The 17,138-nt window shown below is 46.9% G+C and overlaps 1 protein-coding gene across 6 annotated transcripts in view; it reads right to left on the reverse strand.

Annotated features, from left to right (window-relative positions):
• Positions 1–17,138, reverse strand: part of Cldn14 (claudin 14) — a 67,386-nt gene that overhangs the window by 5,886 nt on the left and 44,362 nt on the right. The window contains exons 1-3 of one of the 6 annotated variants that reach the window (XM_046439155.2): positions 14,285–14,493; positions 13,930–14,054; positions 2,577–2,621 (exon numbers count right to left, since the gene is read on the reverse strand). The exons of 1 other annotated variant lie outside the window; for it this stretch is intronic. The gene's annotated coding sequence lies outside the window, so the exon portion shown is untranslated. 4 more of the 6 variants (XR_009226218.1, XR_006850648.2, XM_046439154.2 and 1 more) reach the window with 4 other exon arrangements.

Consider the following 17,138-nt stretch of genomic DNA (forward strand, 5'->3'; position numbering starts at 1 on the left):
AAATCAGCCCCTATCGTGAAATCTTTCCCACGGACACATGGCTTCCTGTCACCGATCCCTTGGGACTGGTGAAGGATGCGTCAGTCCCAGAATGGGAGCACAGGTCCTGTGCAGAGGAGCGGGGCATAAACCAGGCATGGTACAAGTTTCTCACCCAGAACCACCTGTTTGTGCCTCATTTCAGCTTTGGGCTGTCGTGCATTTGGAGCACATTTAGAGCTGCTTGGTTACAAGCCGTCACATGTGACCTTGTCTCTAAATGCTCTTGACACAGTGTGGGGTCCGTGATGGAGGACCCAACAAACAGGGTGGCTCCCAATAACTTTATCAGAGAAAAAAAACAAAGAGCTGTCTTGGAATGAGCAATGGCTGGAGTGGCCCTGACTTCCCCGTTCAGCAACTTGAGAAAGGTCGTCCTGTCCCCGACCCTACGGCCTCTTCACTACTGTTGAGATGTTCCATAAGTGCTCAGATTTGGGATCGGAGATAACTCCAGGGAGACTGGGTTCCCTTACATGAGAGATAGTAGCAAAAGTACCCGACGCGAGAACATAAAAAACGTGAACTCTGCACAGAATGAAAGAGCTTCAGCTGGCATCACCCGAGCACGCGTTGGGTGCTGGCTTTCTCAATCATGTAGGAAGCAGGTGGATTTATTTCCTAGAAATTCTGCAGATTCTGTTTTTAGCACATCTTCTTACACAAATATGAAAGGATTATGATGAAGCCATCAAATACTACCTTGGAAAAACCATTTCATATTCTCTGAGGATGCACCTCTGTGTGGGGTTGTTGGCTCTGCTGATCCAGACTTTCTGTAACTTTCCTTGGGTTGTTTTTCAGACTGGCAGGCATGGATATTTTAAATTTATGGGAACTCTCTACGCCATCCACACAGTCTTAGGATAATGACACGACCAGAGCTTGGTACGTCATGACGGTTATGTGGCCATTGTTACGTGGTAAAGCCAGTGTGAAACACATCCCCTGAGGTCACATAGAAGATGGTCATGGGCTGACCTCCCCTCTTTTGGATGAGTGAAGAACAACCTATTTTTCATATAAGAACTGGTTTGGAGAACAGGTTGTGTCAACACGAATGGAAATCATGGTGTGTGGTTAGAGTCCAGCAGAGGCGTTTTCAATTCAATAAGATGGAAGGCTATTGATTTACCATAAACTATAAACCTAAGTCACGGTGACCACAAAAATTCTAGACCCTTTCCCGGGAGGCATTATCTCTCTAATTCCAACTCACCAAAGTTCATTAGAATTCCTTAGAAATGCCGTAGGTCAACATTTTTAAATGAAACGATTGAATTTAATCTCATAAAACCCATGGGTGCCTTTTCTGAGCTGTTTCCCCTGATGAGATTGTCGTGTAACTCTTCCATATTGTTGTGCTTTATTTCTTAAGGTTTGGATGACTAAGAACTTGCCATATAAGAAAAAAATATCTAGGAAAGTTAAAAAAGAAAAATAAGTGAACACAGGATATTTTCTAAAGTGTTAGATGATTATTAGATGACTAGTAAAATGTTTTGTGGGAAAACTTTAAAAGAATGCTTGACATTGACTCACATCCCCCCAAAAGAGATGTCTGAGTGTCCCAACCCCAAATACCTCAGAATGTGACCTGTTTTGGAAATAGTTTATTTTTTTATTTTTTAGTTGTATTTGGACTCAATGCCTTTATTTGTTTTTATGTGGTGCTAGGTTCGAACCCAGTGCCTCACACTTGCAAGGCAAGTGCTCTACCACCATGCAAATATGGTCCATTCAGATGAGGGCATGCTGGAAGCCGGTGGCTCCTCATCTGATAAAACTGGTCTTCATGAGGAGATGGCATGTGCAGGCCGGGCAGAGGGCAGAGCAGTGCAGCCATAAGCCAGGGAAGGGTGACGGTGCCAGCCACCACAAGAAGCTTGCAGTGGCCCAGGGAAGGCTCTCCTGCATGGCCCCCGGAGGAACCAGCCCTGCTGACGCCTCTATTTCAGACTTTCAGGCACTAGAACTGTGAGGGGCTACGCGGCTCTTGTCAACCAGGCTGTGACTATGTGTCCTGGCAGCCCAGCTGGTGCCCGGTAGCACCAAGTGATATGAACGACGCTTACACCTGGGCGTGGGAAAGTGAGTCTCCTTCCCAACAGGTGCCCAGCACCATCTGCCTGTTCACATTCGTCACTGAATAAAGCAAAGCAGCAGTCAGCTTCATGTCCCCAAGTGTGGAGGATAGAATCCCCGGGGGAAGAATCTGGAAGCCCTCATAGATGTCAAAGTTCAAGAGCGAGGCTTGCCTGCAGCCAACAGCCCATACAGTGGTGCACATGGCTCAGCCTCTCCACGCTTAAAAAGCATGTTAAAGTTCACTTAACCTGCAAAGAGTTTGGGGCTCAGTTCTTTCTCCAGGGTGTGTGCAGGGGCTGGGCAGCACTCGGACTGACGGCTGACCTTTTCGGGCTGGATGTCTGGTTCTGTTAAATCAACATGTGTTGGTTTCATAGACCATAAAAACCCAAATTTGGGGTGCAGGCCAGGTTTGGATAAGGTGACTCAGAGGGCTGAACAAGCTTTACCTTGGAAATGCAGCGGAGCTCCACGGGGTATCCGCTCAGTTGGGACTTACATCAAAACAGAAAAAAAAAAGTTAGAAAAAATACCCCAAGCAACAGGACATTGTCACAGCTGGGCTGGAAGCCATCATGAACAAGACAACTATTCTGTGAATTAGGTAAGACTCTGCCAATTATTTATTAGAGTACTGAAATAGGAATATATTTCTGTGGTTACAAATGTGGTGTCAAATGAAAGCATAAGGCTAAGATTTACTGAGGCTAAATAAAATAATGATGTTTAAAGCTCACTCTCTGTAGGCTCATTTTGAGCCCAGGTGGCTGTTAGTTATTAATGATAAGACTAAAACTAATCATAGCAAAATTTGGTCAGCATTTATGATATGCCAACCCACAGCTAAGTCTTCCCATTGGTGTTTATTTAATTCTTAAATCTGCAATGTGTTTATTGTCCTCATTTGGGAAAACTGAGTCTTAGAGAGGTTAAGTAACTCGTCCAAAGTCATTTCTGGGCTGAATCAGGGTGACCAATAGGAGGCTATTGTGGTCATTCAGGTAAGAGATACTGGGACACTGGGCTAGTGTCATAGTGATAAAGGTAGGTACAGCCGAGAAAATGTTGGTGTCTGAGTACATCTGGAAGGTGGGACTGGCAGGATTTGCCAGTGGTTTAGCTGAGGGGTGAGAGACATGGCCAAGGTTTTGGTCTTCAGTCACTGGAGAAATGGAGCTGCCATTTATTGCCATGGGGTGCCAAGGTATTTGGTCATACGTTACTTTAAAAAAAAAAATCTCTGTGAGAATGCTTGGGATGGAATTAACATTTGAGTCAGCAGAATTTAAGTAAAGTAGATTGCCCTTCTTAATGTGGGTCTTATCCAATCAGTAGAAGGCCTGAATAGAACAAAAAAATGGTGTCTTACGTCAACTCAGACGGCCATGACGAGGTATCATTATACCCCATGTGGTGGCTGAAGGTAAGGAAACATATTTTCTCACAATTCTGGAGACTGCGAAGTACAAGATCAAAGTTCCTGCAAGGGTTCTCACTGTGTAGTCACTAACTCTTCTTTATGTACACGTGGAGAGAGCCCTTTCTTTTTTTCCTCTTAAGGCCACTAATCCCATCACGGCATCTCACCTTCATGACCTAATCTAACCCTAATTGCCTTCCAAAGCCCCATGTTCAAATACTATCACCTGGTGGGTTAGAGCTCTCACATATTAATTTTTTTTGGGGGGGCACTAACATTTAAGAACATTTCTTGAATGTTCTTAAAATTTTCTTGAATGTTTCAAGAGAAAAGTCTTTTCCCCGGCAGATTGCCTTCAGACCCCATTTCAACCTCATTCCTTCAGTGTTCTGCAGGGGACTGCCTTGTGACTGGGGCAGCAGTAGCATCTCTCCTGGGCCTCCAACCTCCTGGCCCACTCAGTGGATTTTGGACTTGCCAACTTCTATAATAACATGAACCAATTCCTCACACGTCTTATTAGTTCTGTCTCTAGGACAGCCCTGACTTATACAGAAAGTAAAGAGAAGAGGCATTCTGTACAAAAACATATTAAAAAGATAGTGCATCATGATCAAGTGGGGTTCATCCCAGGGATGCAAGTTTGGTTCAACACACAGAAATCAATAAACGTAATTCACCACATCAACAGACTTAAAGTCAAGAATCACATGATTATTTAATTAGATGCATAAAAAGCATTTGACAAAATACAACATCCATTCATTTTCAAAACACTAGAAAAACTAGGGATAGTAGGGACATACCTCAACATTGTAAAAGCTATATACATTAAACCCAAGACAAACATCGTTCTAAATGGAGAAAAATTGAAAACATTCCTTCCAAACCTGGAACGAGACAAGTATGTCCTCTTTTATCACTTCTTTTCAACATAGACCTTGAAACTCTAGCCAAAGCAATTAGGCAAAAGAAAGAAATTAAAGGGATACAAAAAAAAAAAAAAAAGAAGAGCTCGAACTATCCCTGTTTGCTGATGACATGATTCTATATTTAGAAGACCCAAAAAACTCTACCAGAAAACTTCTAGAACTCATAATTGAATTCAGCAAAGTAGTAGGACATAAAATTAACACCCATAAATCAATTACATTTCTATATACCAATGATGAATCAGCTGAAAAAGAAATTAGGAAAACTATCCAATTCAAAATAGCCTCAAAGAATAAAATAAGGTACTCGGGAATCAATCTAACAAAAGAGGTAAAAGACCTCTACAATGAAAACCTCAGAACACTAAAGAAAGAAATTGAAGAAAACCTTAGAAGATGGAAAGATCTCCCATGTTCTTGGATAGGCTGGATTAGTATCGTCAATATGGCCATAATACCAAAAACATTATACAGATTTAATGCAATTCCTATTAAAATTCCAATGACATTCTTCATATAAATAGAAAAAGCAGTCATGAAATTCATTTGGAAAAATAAGAGGCCCAGAATGGTCAAAGCAATCCTCAGTAAGAAAAGAGAGGAGGCATGACAGTCCCAGACCTTAAGTTATACTACAGAGCTGTAGTTACAAAACCAGCATGGTATTGGCATCAAAATAGGGATGAAGACCAATGGAATAGAATAGAAGACACAGAGACAAACCCACATAAATACGGTGATCTCATACTAGACAGAGGCACCATAAACCTACATTAGAGAAAAAATATCCTCTTCAACAAATGGTGCTGGGAAAATTGGAAATCCATATGTAGCAGAATGAAATTGAACCCCTATCTCTCACCCTGCCCCAAACTCAACTCAAAGTGGATCAAGGACCTAGGAATTAGACCAGAGACCCTACACCTACTAGAAGAAAACGTAGGACCAATTTTCCATCATGTCAGCTTAGGAACCGACTTTCTCCACAAGACTCCTAAAGTGCAAGAAGGAAATCAAGAATCAATAACGGGATGGTATTAAACTAAAAAGCTTCCTTACTGCAAAGGAAGCAATCAAGAATGTGAAGAGAGCCTGCGGAATGGGAGAAAATCTCTGCCACCTGCGTCTCAGATAGATCATTAATCTCCAGGATGTACAAAGAACTCAAAAGACTTATCACCAAAAACAAACAAACAAAGGAACAACCCAATCAATAAATGGGCAAAGGAACTAAACAAGCACTTCACCTGAGAAAAAATACGAATGGTCAACAAATATAAAAAAAAAAATGCTCAACATCTCTAGCAATTAGAGAAACACAAATTAAATTAATGAGATTCTATCTCATTCTGGCCAGAATGGCAATTATCAAGAATACAAGTAACATACTTCACAGAAGAAGCAATATATGATCAACAAATATATGAAAAAGTGTTCAACATCTCTAGCAATTAGAGAAATGCTAATCAAAACTACTCTAAGATTTCATCTCACTCCTGTCAGAATGGCAATCATCAAGAATACTGGCAACAATAAGTGTTGGTGAGGATGTGGCAAAAAAGGCACACTCATACACTGCTGGTGGGACTGCGATTGGTGCAACCACTATGGAAAGCAGTATGGAGGTTCCTCAGAAAATTGGGAATGGAACCACCATTTGACCCAGCTATCCCACTCCTTGGTTTACACCCAAAGGACTTAAAATTAGCATACTACAGTGACACAGCCAAAAAATCAATGTTTATAGCAGCTCAATTCACAATAGCTAGATTATGGAACCAACCTAGGTGTCCTTCAGTGGATGAGTGGACAAAGAAAATTCGGTATATATACTCAATGGAATATCACTCAGCTTTAAAGAAGAGTAAAATTATGGCGTTTGCCAGTAAGTGGTTGGAGAATATCATGCTAAGCGAAATAAGCCAATCCCATAAAACCAAAGGCTGAATGTTTTCTTTAATATTCGGATACTAATTCACAATAAGGCGGGGGAGGCACTAGGTAAGAATAGCTTTACCTTAGATTAGGTAGAGGGAAGTGATGGGAGGGGAGGGGAGGGGATTTGGGGATAGGAAAGATAGTAGAATGAAACAGACATCATTACTGTGTGTCTATATGTGACTGCATGACCAATATGATGCTGCAACATGTACACTCAGAAAAATGAGAAATCATATCCCATCTATGTATGATATATCAAAGTGCATAAATGCATTCTACTGTCATGTATAACTAATTACAGCAAATAAAAATTTAAAATAAATAAAGAATACAAGTAATGATAAATGTTGGTGAGGATGTGGGGAAAAAGGCACATACATACACTGCTGGTAGGACTGCAAACTGGTGCAACCACTATGGAAAGCAGTATGGAGACTCCTCAGAAAACTTGGAATGGAACCACCATTTGACCCAGCTATTACTCTCTTCTGTCCAAAGGACTTAAAAACAGCATACTACAGTGACAGTGACGCAGCCACATATTTATAGCAGCTTAATTCACAATAGCTAAGCTATGGAATATACACACACACACACACACAATGAAATATTACTCAGCCATAAAAAGAACGACTTTATAACTCCAAAAAAACCAAAGACCAAATGTCCTCTTTGCTATGTGGATGCTAACACACAAAAAGGCAGGAGGAAGAATAGAAGTTCAGTGGATTAGACAAAGGGGAGTGAAGGGAAGGGAAGGGGATGAGAATAGGAAAGAAAGTAGAATGAATTGGACATTACTATCCTATGTTCTTTTTTTAAGAAAATGTTTTTAGTTATACATGGACACAATATCTTTATTTTATTTATTTTTTATGTGGTGCTGAGGATCGAACTCAGTGCCTCAAATGTGTGAGGCAAGTGCTTTGCCACTGAACCACAACCCCAGCCCCGCCTACACTATCCTATGTTTTTGTATGATCAGTGAAATTCCACATCACATACGATCACAAGAATGGGATCCTAATTAGAATAAATTATACTCCTTGTATGTATAATATGTCAAAATACACTCTACGGTCATGTATATCTACAAATTAAAAAAAGAAAAAAGAAAAGAGGCGCTCTGCTTGTGGACAGTTTTGAGACGTCCATCACCATCCAGTGGGATAACAAGGGTCAGATACATAAATGCAGAGTTCAGGGACAGAACTGGAAGTCCACTGGAACTTATCAGCATGGAGATGGGATTGAAAGCTTTGAGGCTGGAAGTCCCTAGGGAGTGCGAGTAGATGAGGTGAGCAGGGGCCGGGGACTGATTCCCCAATGGTTTAACATCACAGATGGGGGGAGGGGCAGGAGCCTGCCACGGGGAAGGAGTGAGTAAGCGGGAGGAGTCAACCCAGAGGGAGGGAGCTGAGTGAGGATGGTCCACACTGGAGAGAGCCCTACCCTGCGTCTGGCCGTAATCAGGTCACTCTATAGGGTTAGTAACTCAAAGGAAGCTGGAGACCTTGAGAAGTACAGTTTTAGTGGGTGATTGGAGTGGGTCATGTAGAGGAGGGACAGGAGAGAATGAGCCCAGAGGGTGCCTTCAGAGGACGTGGACCACCAAGGGGAATGAGGGAATGAGGCGATGGTTGTAAGACAGGGTCCAGAGCCTGAAAAATTCAAGCTGTGAACTGGGATAGGAAAAAAGTCACAGTTTTACTCCACTGACATCTGACTGACAGCATTTCCTTCACTATGCATGGAGCAGGCACCTACGGCAATGTGACAGTGCCTGGGACTCTGTCAGCAACAGAAACCACCCACATTTCTCATCAACTTCCAGGTGTTGCAGAGACCTGGGAAGGTCACTTGCATTGCCGCTGTTTCAACCTCTGTTGATAATGCATCAACAGAGAAGCGCATAAATCACTAGGGACAAATTGTTTAAGATCTCTAAATAACTGCATTTCCACAGCGTCCTCTTCCTTTAGCATCCCATGTATTATTTTATACATTCAAAAGCAATAGGCTAAGAGATGCTCGGGCCTCATCAGAAGGCTGAAGGGATTCCAGGCAAAATGATCAACCATCCCCAAATGTCACCATCAACAACTAAGTAACCACGAGGAACCTCTGCCTGAGAGTGTGTGGCCAAGAGGGGATCTTTGTTTTGATCTGCTGTTGTTTTGAAGATGAGAAAAATAAAGCACGTTTGCACGCCACTGGGAATGATCCGGGGAGAAGGGAGACACTGCGATGTTGAGGAGATGTCCTGGTAGGGGACAGCGCGGGCCGGGCACGCAGACAGCTCTCTGCAGGCTGGTCCAGGCACCGGGAGATGTGGCCAAGGGCATCATAGATGTTGTTGGATTGCTTCAGTTTTCTCAGGGAAACAGGAAGCAGCGCAATGACTAGGGAAGGCAGATGGGGAGCCGGCGCTATGTCTGTCCAGGGGAATAAGCATGACTGCGTGAAGAGGAAAGGTCAGGTGAGTCAGTCCCAGGTGCCTGGGTGGCCATGAGGCTGCCCCGGCCTTCTCCAGCACAGGCGCTGCACTGTGTGGACCCCACGTGGCCCCACGTGGATGAGGGCTGACTGAACCCGGCAGGGACTTTCCTGAGGGGAACGATGAGCTGGAGTGTGCACAAAGGAGCCGTGGAGCAGTGGGCCGTGGGGGTGAGGCTGGGAAGGAGGGAGGTGCAGGGGTGGAGACAGTGAGAGTGACAGTAGTGAGGGACAGCAGGCAGTGCGCTGGAGGATGGGACGGGACGCTTGCTGCAGGGATTGGGAAGGCCTGTGGCCATGGGTAGGCAGGGTGGGATCACAGGAGGGGAGGGACCCTGAGGGGGGTGGAGGACCAGGGGGAGAGTTGGAAGGGCCACCCCTGGGGAAAGGAGCCACCATGAGTCACTTTGAGCAACTTGTCACCTGGTTGTTTCACCTACTGTGCAGGAGTTTGGGTGTCCCTGATGGCTAATTTAGTTGCTTCCTGTGAATGAGGGGGAGAGAATGGGGCTAGAGGGACAGGGCTCCGGGGCGGGCACATCTTCTAAGGACAATCCTAGCTTAGGAGAAAATAATGAGCTAACTCCCGGCCCAAGTCTTTGCCCTGCCCTTTACTCTGTTCTTCGGGGACTGCGGTGGGGAAAACGCCGTCTTCACAGGCCACTCCTCTTTCTCTGAGAACTACAGCTCTTCTTTTCTGCAAAGCAGGAGAGTAATGAAGGACAGTGGCTGTCCACTCAGAGGATCTGAGAGCCTGGGGGTTGGGAAATGACATCTGATCTGGGCAGGGACATGGCAGAATGTGTGTGTGAGACCCCAGACAACTGGACAGGTGAGATAAACGGACATCTGGCTTTTCTGCTTTTCTCCTCTTGCTTCCGCAGGCAGCTTTGGCTGTGGGTATGTGCCCTGGGGTGTGCGTGGGAGAGGCAGCTGCCCCCCCCGCTGGGCTGGTTGGTTCAGCTCCCCCAGCTCACATCTATATATTCCAACTGACTAGAATTCAGGGGCTCTCTGACCCCTGATGGAGCTCTCTCTTGGAGAGCTATAAAAAGACCCTGAAGCCCAGGCCACCCCCAGAGTCTGGTGCCTGGATTCCGGGTCTACACATGGGAATTTTTGCGCTCCCCTCCCCAGCCAGGTGATTTGGACATGCATCCAGGGTTGAGAACCACTGTCTCAACTGAAATGACTTTGAAGGTTTCTCTAGGTAGCTTTAAAAGAGTCTAAGATAACCACGTGTGGTGGTGCATACCTATGACCCCAGTGACTGGGGAGGCTGAGGCAGGAAGATCCCAACTTAGAGCCTGTCCAAAGTAAAAACTAAAAAGGCCAGGGGATGTAGTGCAGTGGTAGAGGTGGTTCACCTGTACTGGCATGGGAGTCGGGGGCGAATTTGAAACTGTTTAAGACGCCATGTCCAAGTGTCTGCTCTGCTGGGCCTGCCTGCTGTGGCCTCCCCTGAGATGGAGACAGTCATGCCTGGCCTGAGCTTTTCCCTGTCCTCTGCATATTGCCTGATCTACCACCAGTTTGGCTCTCATTCTCCCTCTGTCTCAAATCCTCTTCGTCATCTTTCCTGTGTTCTTCCCCCATCCTTGACCCTGAACTTCCACCTGCCTCTATAATTCTTTTGACAGCTGAGAATCTGGAAAGAAGGGGTTTCCTACTCATCATTTGGCTCCCACCTGCCCAGCACTCTACTGCTTAAGCCACCAGGGCCCTCTTCCCAGACCCCCAGCTCCTCTTGAGCACTCAGCCTTCCCCCTGCCCAGGGCCAGGAGGCAACCCAGGGCCTGGCTCGTGCTGTACCACTAAGCTCCAACCATCCCTGGGACGTTGCTCCTGGCCAAGAGGGTTAGCCATGCACACTGTGTCTTCACGGATGACCCTTGAAAATAAAACTCCTGGCTCTGGCTCCAGAGGACGACATTAACGTTGGTAAGAATATGATAAGGTCACTCCTAGGGGAAGCCAGTATGTATTTTTTAAATGTTCAAGAAGTTCAGAATTAGCTGGGCCAGATGTGAGGTTCAGATTGGGAAGTCCTGGTCAAAGCAAAGGCCCTGCCAATAAAACAGCACATGGCCTTTCTCGCTTAGTCTTCAAGGAGGTGACCAAGCTGCCTCTCTGAAGCTACTGGGTGCCACCTGTTACCTTTTCCTGCCTTCAGGACTGGCTACAGAATTTGCAGTACCCAATGCAATGGAAGTGCAGGGCCCTGGTTTGTAAATCATTAAGAATTTCTTTTTTTTTTTTTTTTTTTTTTAAAGAGAGAGTGGGGGGAGAGAGAGAGAGAGAGAGAGAATTTTTTAATATTTATTTTTTAGTTCTCGGCTGACACAACATCTTTGTTTGTACGTGGTGCTGAGGATCGAACCCGGGCCGCACGCACGCCAGGCGAGCGCGCTACCGCTTGAGCCACATCCCCAGCCCTCATTAAGAATTTCAAGGTGGTGGCAGCAGCATCTGCAGCCTAGCGCGGAGCGCCACCAAGTGTGGGCTCCCTTGTGATGCTGGTGGCAAGCCAAGCCGAGCTCTGCCTGTTGTGGACATGCCCCAAAACTGGATGTAGGGATTTTTCTTCTCTTAAAGGGATAAGTGCATGTAGTCAGGTTGTTGAAAGAAACAGGAGACTCTCTTGTAGTGTTCTGTAGAATAAAAATAAGCTTTGGGCTGGGGATGTGGCTCAAGTGGTAGCGCGCTCGCCTGGCATGCGTGCGGCCTGGGTTCGATCCTCAGCACCACATACAAAGATGTTGTGTCCGCCGAAAACTAAAAAATAAATATTAAAAATTCTCTCTCTCTCTCTCTCCCTCCCTCTCTCACTCTATCTTTAAAAAAAAAATAAGTTTTCATGTTTTTATTTTTTCTTCACTTAAATGGGGCCCTGATGCCTTTGTGAATATCTGTCAAGGAGGAGCCTTTGGAAAACAAAGCACTGCTGGTCTCCTGTGCCCCAAACATGGCCGCCAGTTAAAACAGACCTGGGCTCTAAGCCTCAGTTTTCATCTGGTGTCCACGGGAGCTGGAGGCCCCTGGCCTGCTTCTTGCTCCCAGACTCGTCTGCTCCAGGTCTCCCCCCTGGCAGGAGTGAAGCTGGGTGGTGAGTCCCACTCTCTCCCTCCTTTCCTACAGAGTCACCCAGTTAGGAAAGATGGTGGAGGTGAATGGCCCATGGTGGAGAATTCCCTGGGTGACATTGCCTCAGGGCCCCAGTGGACCGTCCAGCCTGCCCAAGGGAGGAAGATGCAGATCAGCTGGAAGGAGGAATGCTTTGAGCTTAAAAGTGCCAAGAATCACTCCTGAGCTGGCAAGGCTGACCACCTGCTTCAGCACAAGCCTCCAAAACAGACTTCTATGCCGCTGTGTAGGGCAAGATCTTTTCCAATATAAGCAAGAAAATGATTTTTTTAAAATGAACATATTCAATTTTATTGACTTTCATCTTAGAAAAAAAATGAATTGGAGGAAATATTTATTAGTTATATATAGATGTGTGTGTGTGTTTGTGTGTGTGTGTGTTTATTTATTTACTGTACTTGGGTTTGAACCCAGGGGCATTCTACCACTCAGCTACATCCTCAGCCCTTTTTAATTTTTACTTTGAGACAGGGTCTTGCTAAGTTGCTGAGGCTGGCCTCCAACTTGTGATTTTTCTGTCTCAACCTCCTGACTAGCTGGGATTACAAGCCTGTGCCATGGTGACCATCTTATTAGAAATATTTTCATAGACCAAAAGAAGAACCTGTGTTTTTCTCTGTAGAAAGAAGCACTGGCCCCATCACACAGATGGGTAAGTGCAACACAGTAAACCTAAGAGATGGGTGGATCAGACAGAGCCAGATAGCAGGGAGGCTGGTCTGACTGATCATGGATGAGTTGCCCAGCCCCCGTGACTCACCTGCTATCTCCCTCAGAGCAATGGCTTCTCAGTGCTTTTCTAGAAGAGGCCAAGATAATATGTGTAAAAACCTGAAAGCCAGGTTGGATCCTTCATCTCACAACAATAAAACAAAACAAAACAAAAAAAAACCCCAGGCTCTGAAAGCCCAGCAGGAGTGGACATCAACAAACTCAAGGGTGCTCTACTGAGGTTTTATCATCCTCACAAACAGGTTCCCCGATCCCAGGAACCAAGCCGAGGCAGGCACCAGCAGGATGTTCCCCAGGCCGGGCCAGGGTGCTGGGGGGCCGCGAGGACTGGGCAATCCCCTGGTTTCCTGACTTCAAAACTAAACCCAGTGCTTCAGAGATATTTGGCCTTGAAAACTGGAGGAATTAAACAGCCAAAACCCAGCACCTTGAGTGGCCGCAAGGTTTGGGGACCCTCTCGGGGCACTAACTGTGGTTCCCCTGCTGTTTTGTCTGGGGTCCTGCCGCCCATCCTGAGCAGACTCTGTTGGAAAGCGGTCTCGAGGTGGTGGAAGGATTAACTCACGGATCAGATCACATGCAATTTCCCCTCTTCTACCAGGTTTTGCTCATGTTAAGAGACATCCACAAATTTTCTGCCCTTCTCGAGTGCCAGTGTGTGTATGGGGTGGGCAGGGGTGGGGGTCCGGGGGTGAGGAGGATGTTGCTCCTAAGCATAGAAACTCTGAGCACTTTGCCTGGCCCCCTTTGCTGGAAAAACCAAGGAATAAGAGCCAACAGAAGCGGACGAGATGACAAGCTCACCAGCCAACTTGGGGGTCTCAACACCCACAGATTCAGTCCTCGCTCCCAAACTGAAGCCCCTCAAGTGACAAGAGTTCTGCCCAGACACTGAGGAGCTGCATTCTTGTCCTACCTGGCTCTTTAGGAGCCAGGCTGCCCTCACTCCCGGCTGCTTAGTGTCCTCTGGGCTCCAGGCCCAGCCTGAAGCGGTTTTTCTGGCTGAGGCCGTAGTAACTGTGCCACTGGCCTCACCCACTCACATACCTGATCAGCAGGGGCCTCGGAGCTTCTGGCACAAATGACTTTCAACCTCAGGCCCCCCCTGCCCATTTCATAGCTTCACCCCGAACTCACATGCAGAACACTTGGGTCCCATTCGCCTGACTGCTGGGGACCCCAGCTGGGACGCTGTGGTGCTGCTGTCTTCCCTCCTCCACCGATGGCAAGTGTCAAGTCCAGGGCATTTGAGAGAAGATCGCCTAGACAATGACCGTGCTCTGAGCAGGGCCTCTGTGGGCACACGTGCCCTTGGGTTAGAAGGTTAACTACCCCGTGCAACCATAGGAGGTGGCTTGGTGCAGGCAGACATTCAAGACCAACCAGAAATTTCTTTCTGCGTTTTAGAACAAGAATGCCTGAGGTGTCTGCACACGGTCATCTCCTTCCTAAAATATGCTCTGATGGCTGCCGGCTGGCCGGGAGTCCTTACCTCCCCAGGTGCACCGGAAGGCTGCCTGAGATCCAGCCCCGCCCGCTGCCCCGGCTCCTGGCTCTGGGGCCATTGGTTGTTCACTGGCTTCTCTTCATCCTTGTTGAGGGCTTCCCTCAAGAGTCACCCGATTCCTGTCAATGACCAAAAGTCCTCAGCAAATCCCCTCCTGATCCCCGCTGTCTGGCCACAGTGACCTCTGAGCCACTCACCTGGCCACTGTCCCCACACTACTTTGGACTTTTCTCCTCTTGAGCAACTCAGTTTCTCAACCTGCCAACTCAGTGGGTCCTGTACTGATCAAGGAGTGAGTTTTATTTATTCTGCTCCAACTGTGGCCATAAATGGCTTAGGTGCTGTCTGTGGGTGGAGGGAGGGCACGGGTGGCCAAGGGGATCAGTGCAGAACCATGGACAGTGGGCCCTGAGTTGAAGGAAAGGGACACAGGGAAATGGGAGGCAGTGTCCAAGGAAGAAAGAGACGTTGGCCCTGAGGGCCCAGGAGGGCTGGGACAGGCTCTGATGGAAGCTAGGACAGCCCCTGAGTGTGGCCCAGGGAACCGGCCATGCTAGGAGTGCTCAGCCCCTTCTGTGTGCTGCTGGCGATTCTGGGATTCAAAAGTGTCTTCAAAGTCACTGCTTTGACTTGACATGCACTTTTTTTCCTTCCTTGTTGATGCTCCATGGTCAAGAATGAGAATCTCTTCCGGCTTTGGCTGGAGCTTAAAAAAGAATGCTGTTCGGAACTCTGGGTGTGGACCAGAAGCCTGCTCTCTGGGTCCCTGCAATGGGAGGGGATGGGCAGGGAGGGGAAGCACCAGGACCTTGGAGCAGTTCACAAGTGTCTGTCAAGCGTTATTGATGGAGAAAGGATCCTCCGCCCAATCTGCAGAGTCTTTCCCCACCTCTTTGGAAGAAAAGGTCATAAATCATAAATGAAAACACTTTGGTTCAGGATTGTTCTTGGGTCCGGCTGCTCCTGTATTCAGAGTTGTTCTTCCATGCACACTATCTCGCTGTGCCAGGACACTTACATAAGCCACCCCAGCTTGCCTGGCAACACCTCCACCCCACCTGCAGAGTTACATGGTGGAGAGGAAGCCATGGCAGGAGTGAGCCGACCTGAGGTTTGCTTTTGTAAAATAACAATATTTTCAGAACATTGGCATATGCTAGGGGCACTAGCCTCCGTAGTAAAATGCACCCGTATTATCCACAATTTTATGCTAGAAGTTTCTGGAGATGACTTTCTGTAATTTGGCCTTTGGGATGATTTGGCTACAGGTAATACATTTAATTTAAAACTGCCTTTGATTTCCTGGCACTGATTGAGTATTGGGAAATCCTGTCAAGAGAGAAAGGTAAACTCTAAATTATTTTATTATTTATGATATGTTTAGGAGTATTTCATTAAACAACGAATGAGGTGGACGTAATGTTATGTTTTGTAGCTATTTCATTAAACCTTTATTAATCTTGATTTTCTTTGGAACAATCATTCCTGTTCTGGCCTGAAGTATGTAAGGACCCAGGCCTGAGGCTCCTGATGGATAAAACAGCTTCTCCTGGGCCCCAGGGCAAAGTTACAGGGACATCACGTGACTTGGCCTAAATATTGATTTGTTTTTCATTCATCCAAAACGTATTGAACTCCAGCCTGTGGAGCGCCAGGGTGCCTGGTGAGCGAGGCAGATCCTCCCCCGCCCTGTCAGGGCGTGTGGTCAGCTGGCCATGCCAGGGAAGTTAGGGGCAGGAAGGTTTCTCTTGGAGGCTCCAGCCCTTCTCCCCCAGACCTCTCTGTCATGGGAGCCACGGTGTGAGGGAAACGAGACTTTTCTCTGTCTATGGCTGGCAGAGGCGTTGTCAGCTGGCAAAGGGCTCCTTTGTCTTTGGTTCAAAGAGCAGAGAGCCCAGGGTTTGGAAGGATGGTTGACGGGTGCAGAGTGCTGGCTTGGGCCTGTCTATCATAGGCACCGTTGGAGGAGAGCTTGGGCTACACTTTCAAGGAGATGAAGTGTGTGGGTGCCTGGCCACTAAGGTGCTGGTGTGGGACTTGGGGCCTTCTGAAGGCATCATCTGGGGAGGGCACTGGGGGTTTAAGCAAAGCAAGAAGCCAGGATCAGGCCCAATTGCAATAGATGAAGAGACACCCAGTCTCAGAGCTTCCTCACCAAGTAAAGGGCCCAGGGACAGGGACAGGTATATCCATATCAGGGATGGGTGTCTCCTCTCATCACTGATGAGATCACAGGACTTCCTGAGTCACCAGAATGGAGTATGGAGGGCATCTAGATCATCCCTGCTCAGATGATATGGATTTAAATTGTTTCGAAGAAAAGGAAAATCCCACAAAATTTCCCCAAAGACAAGTGAGATAGGAAGAGGGTGAGAGTCAGATTCTGTTTGCATAGGAACGTCCCTTAGAGTCTGGATTTGCCCCAGATTCTGGGGTTAAGATCATGCTTTCTGATGTGAAGAATGAACTGCAAATTCAGAGATCCTTACTTTTCAACAAGTAGATAGCCCTGAACTTTGGCCAGCATAGTTTCCTGGGGCTCCACCAACTGGGAGCTAAAGACAACAGAACTTTCTTCTCTCTCAGATCTGGAGGTTGGAAATTCACAACCAAGGTGTCAACAGGGCTGCTGCACCCCGAGACGCTGGGTGGAACCCTTCCTCACCTCTTGCGGCTGCGGTGGGGGCTGTCGTCCCTGGCCCTCCTTGGCTGGCGGCTGCCTTGCTGCAGTCTGAGGCCTGTTGTTACGTCTCTCTTCATGTGGCATTTCTTGGTATAAGGACACCAGCTCATACTGGAACAGGACCCACACTACCATCCTCATCTTAACTTGAATACA

Source organism: Marmota monax, unplaced genomic scaffold (genome assembly GCF_021218885.2).
Source record: "Marmota monax isolate L192 unplaced genomic scaffold, Marmota_monax_Labrador192_F-V1.1 WCK01_AAM20220418_F8-fsc00125, whole genome shotgun sequence".
Classification (NCBI taxonomy): Eukaryota; Metazoa; Chordata; class Mammalia; order Rodentia; family Sciuridae; genus Marmota; species Marmota monax.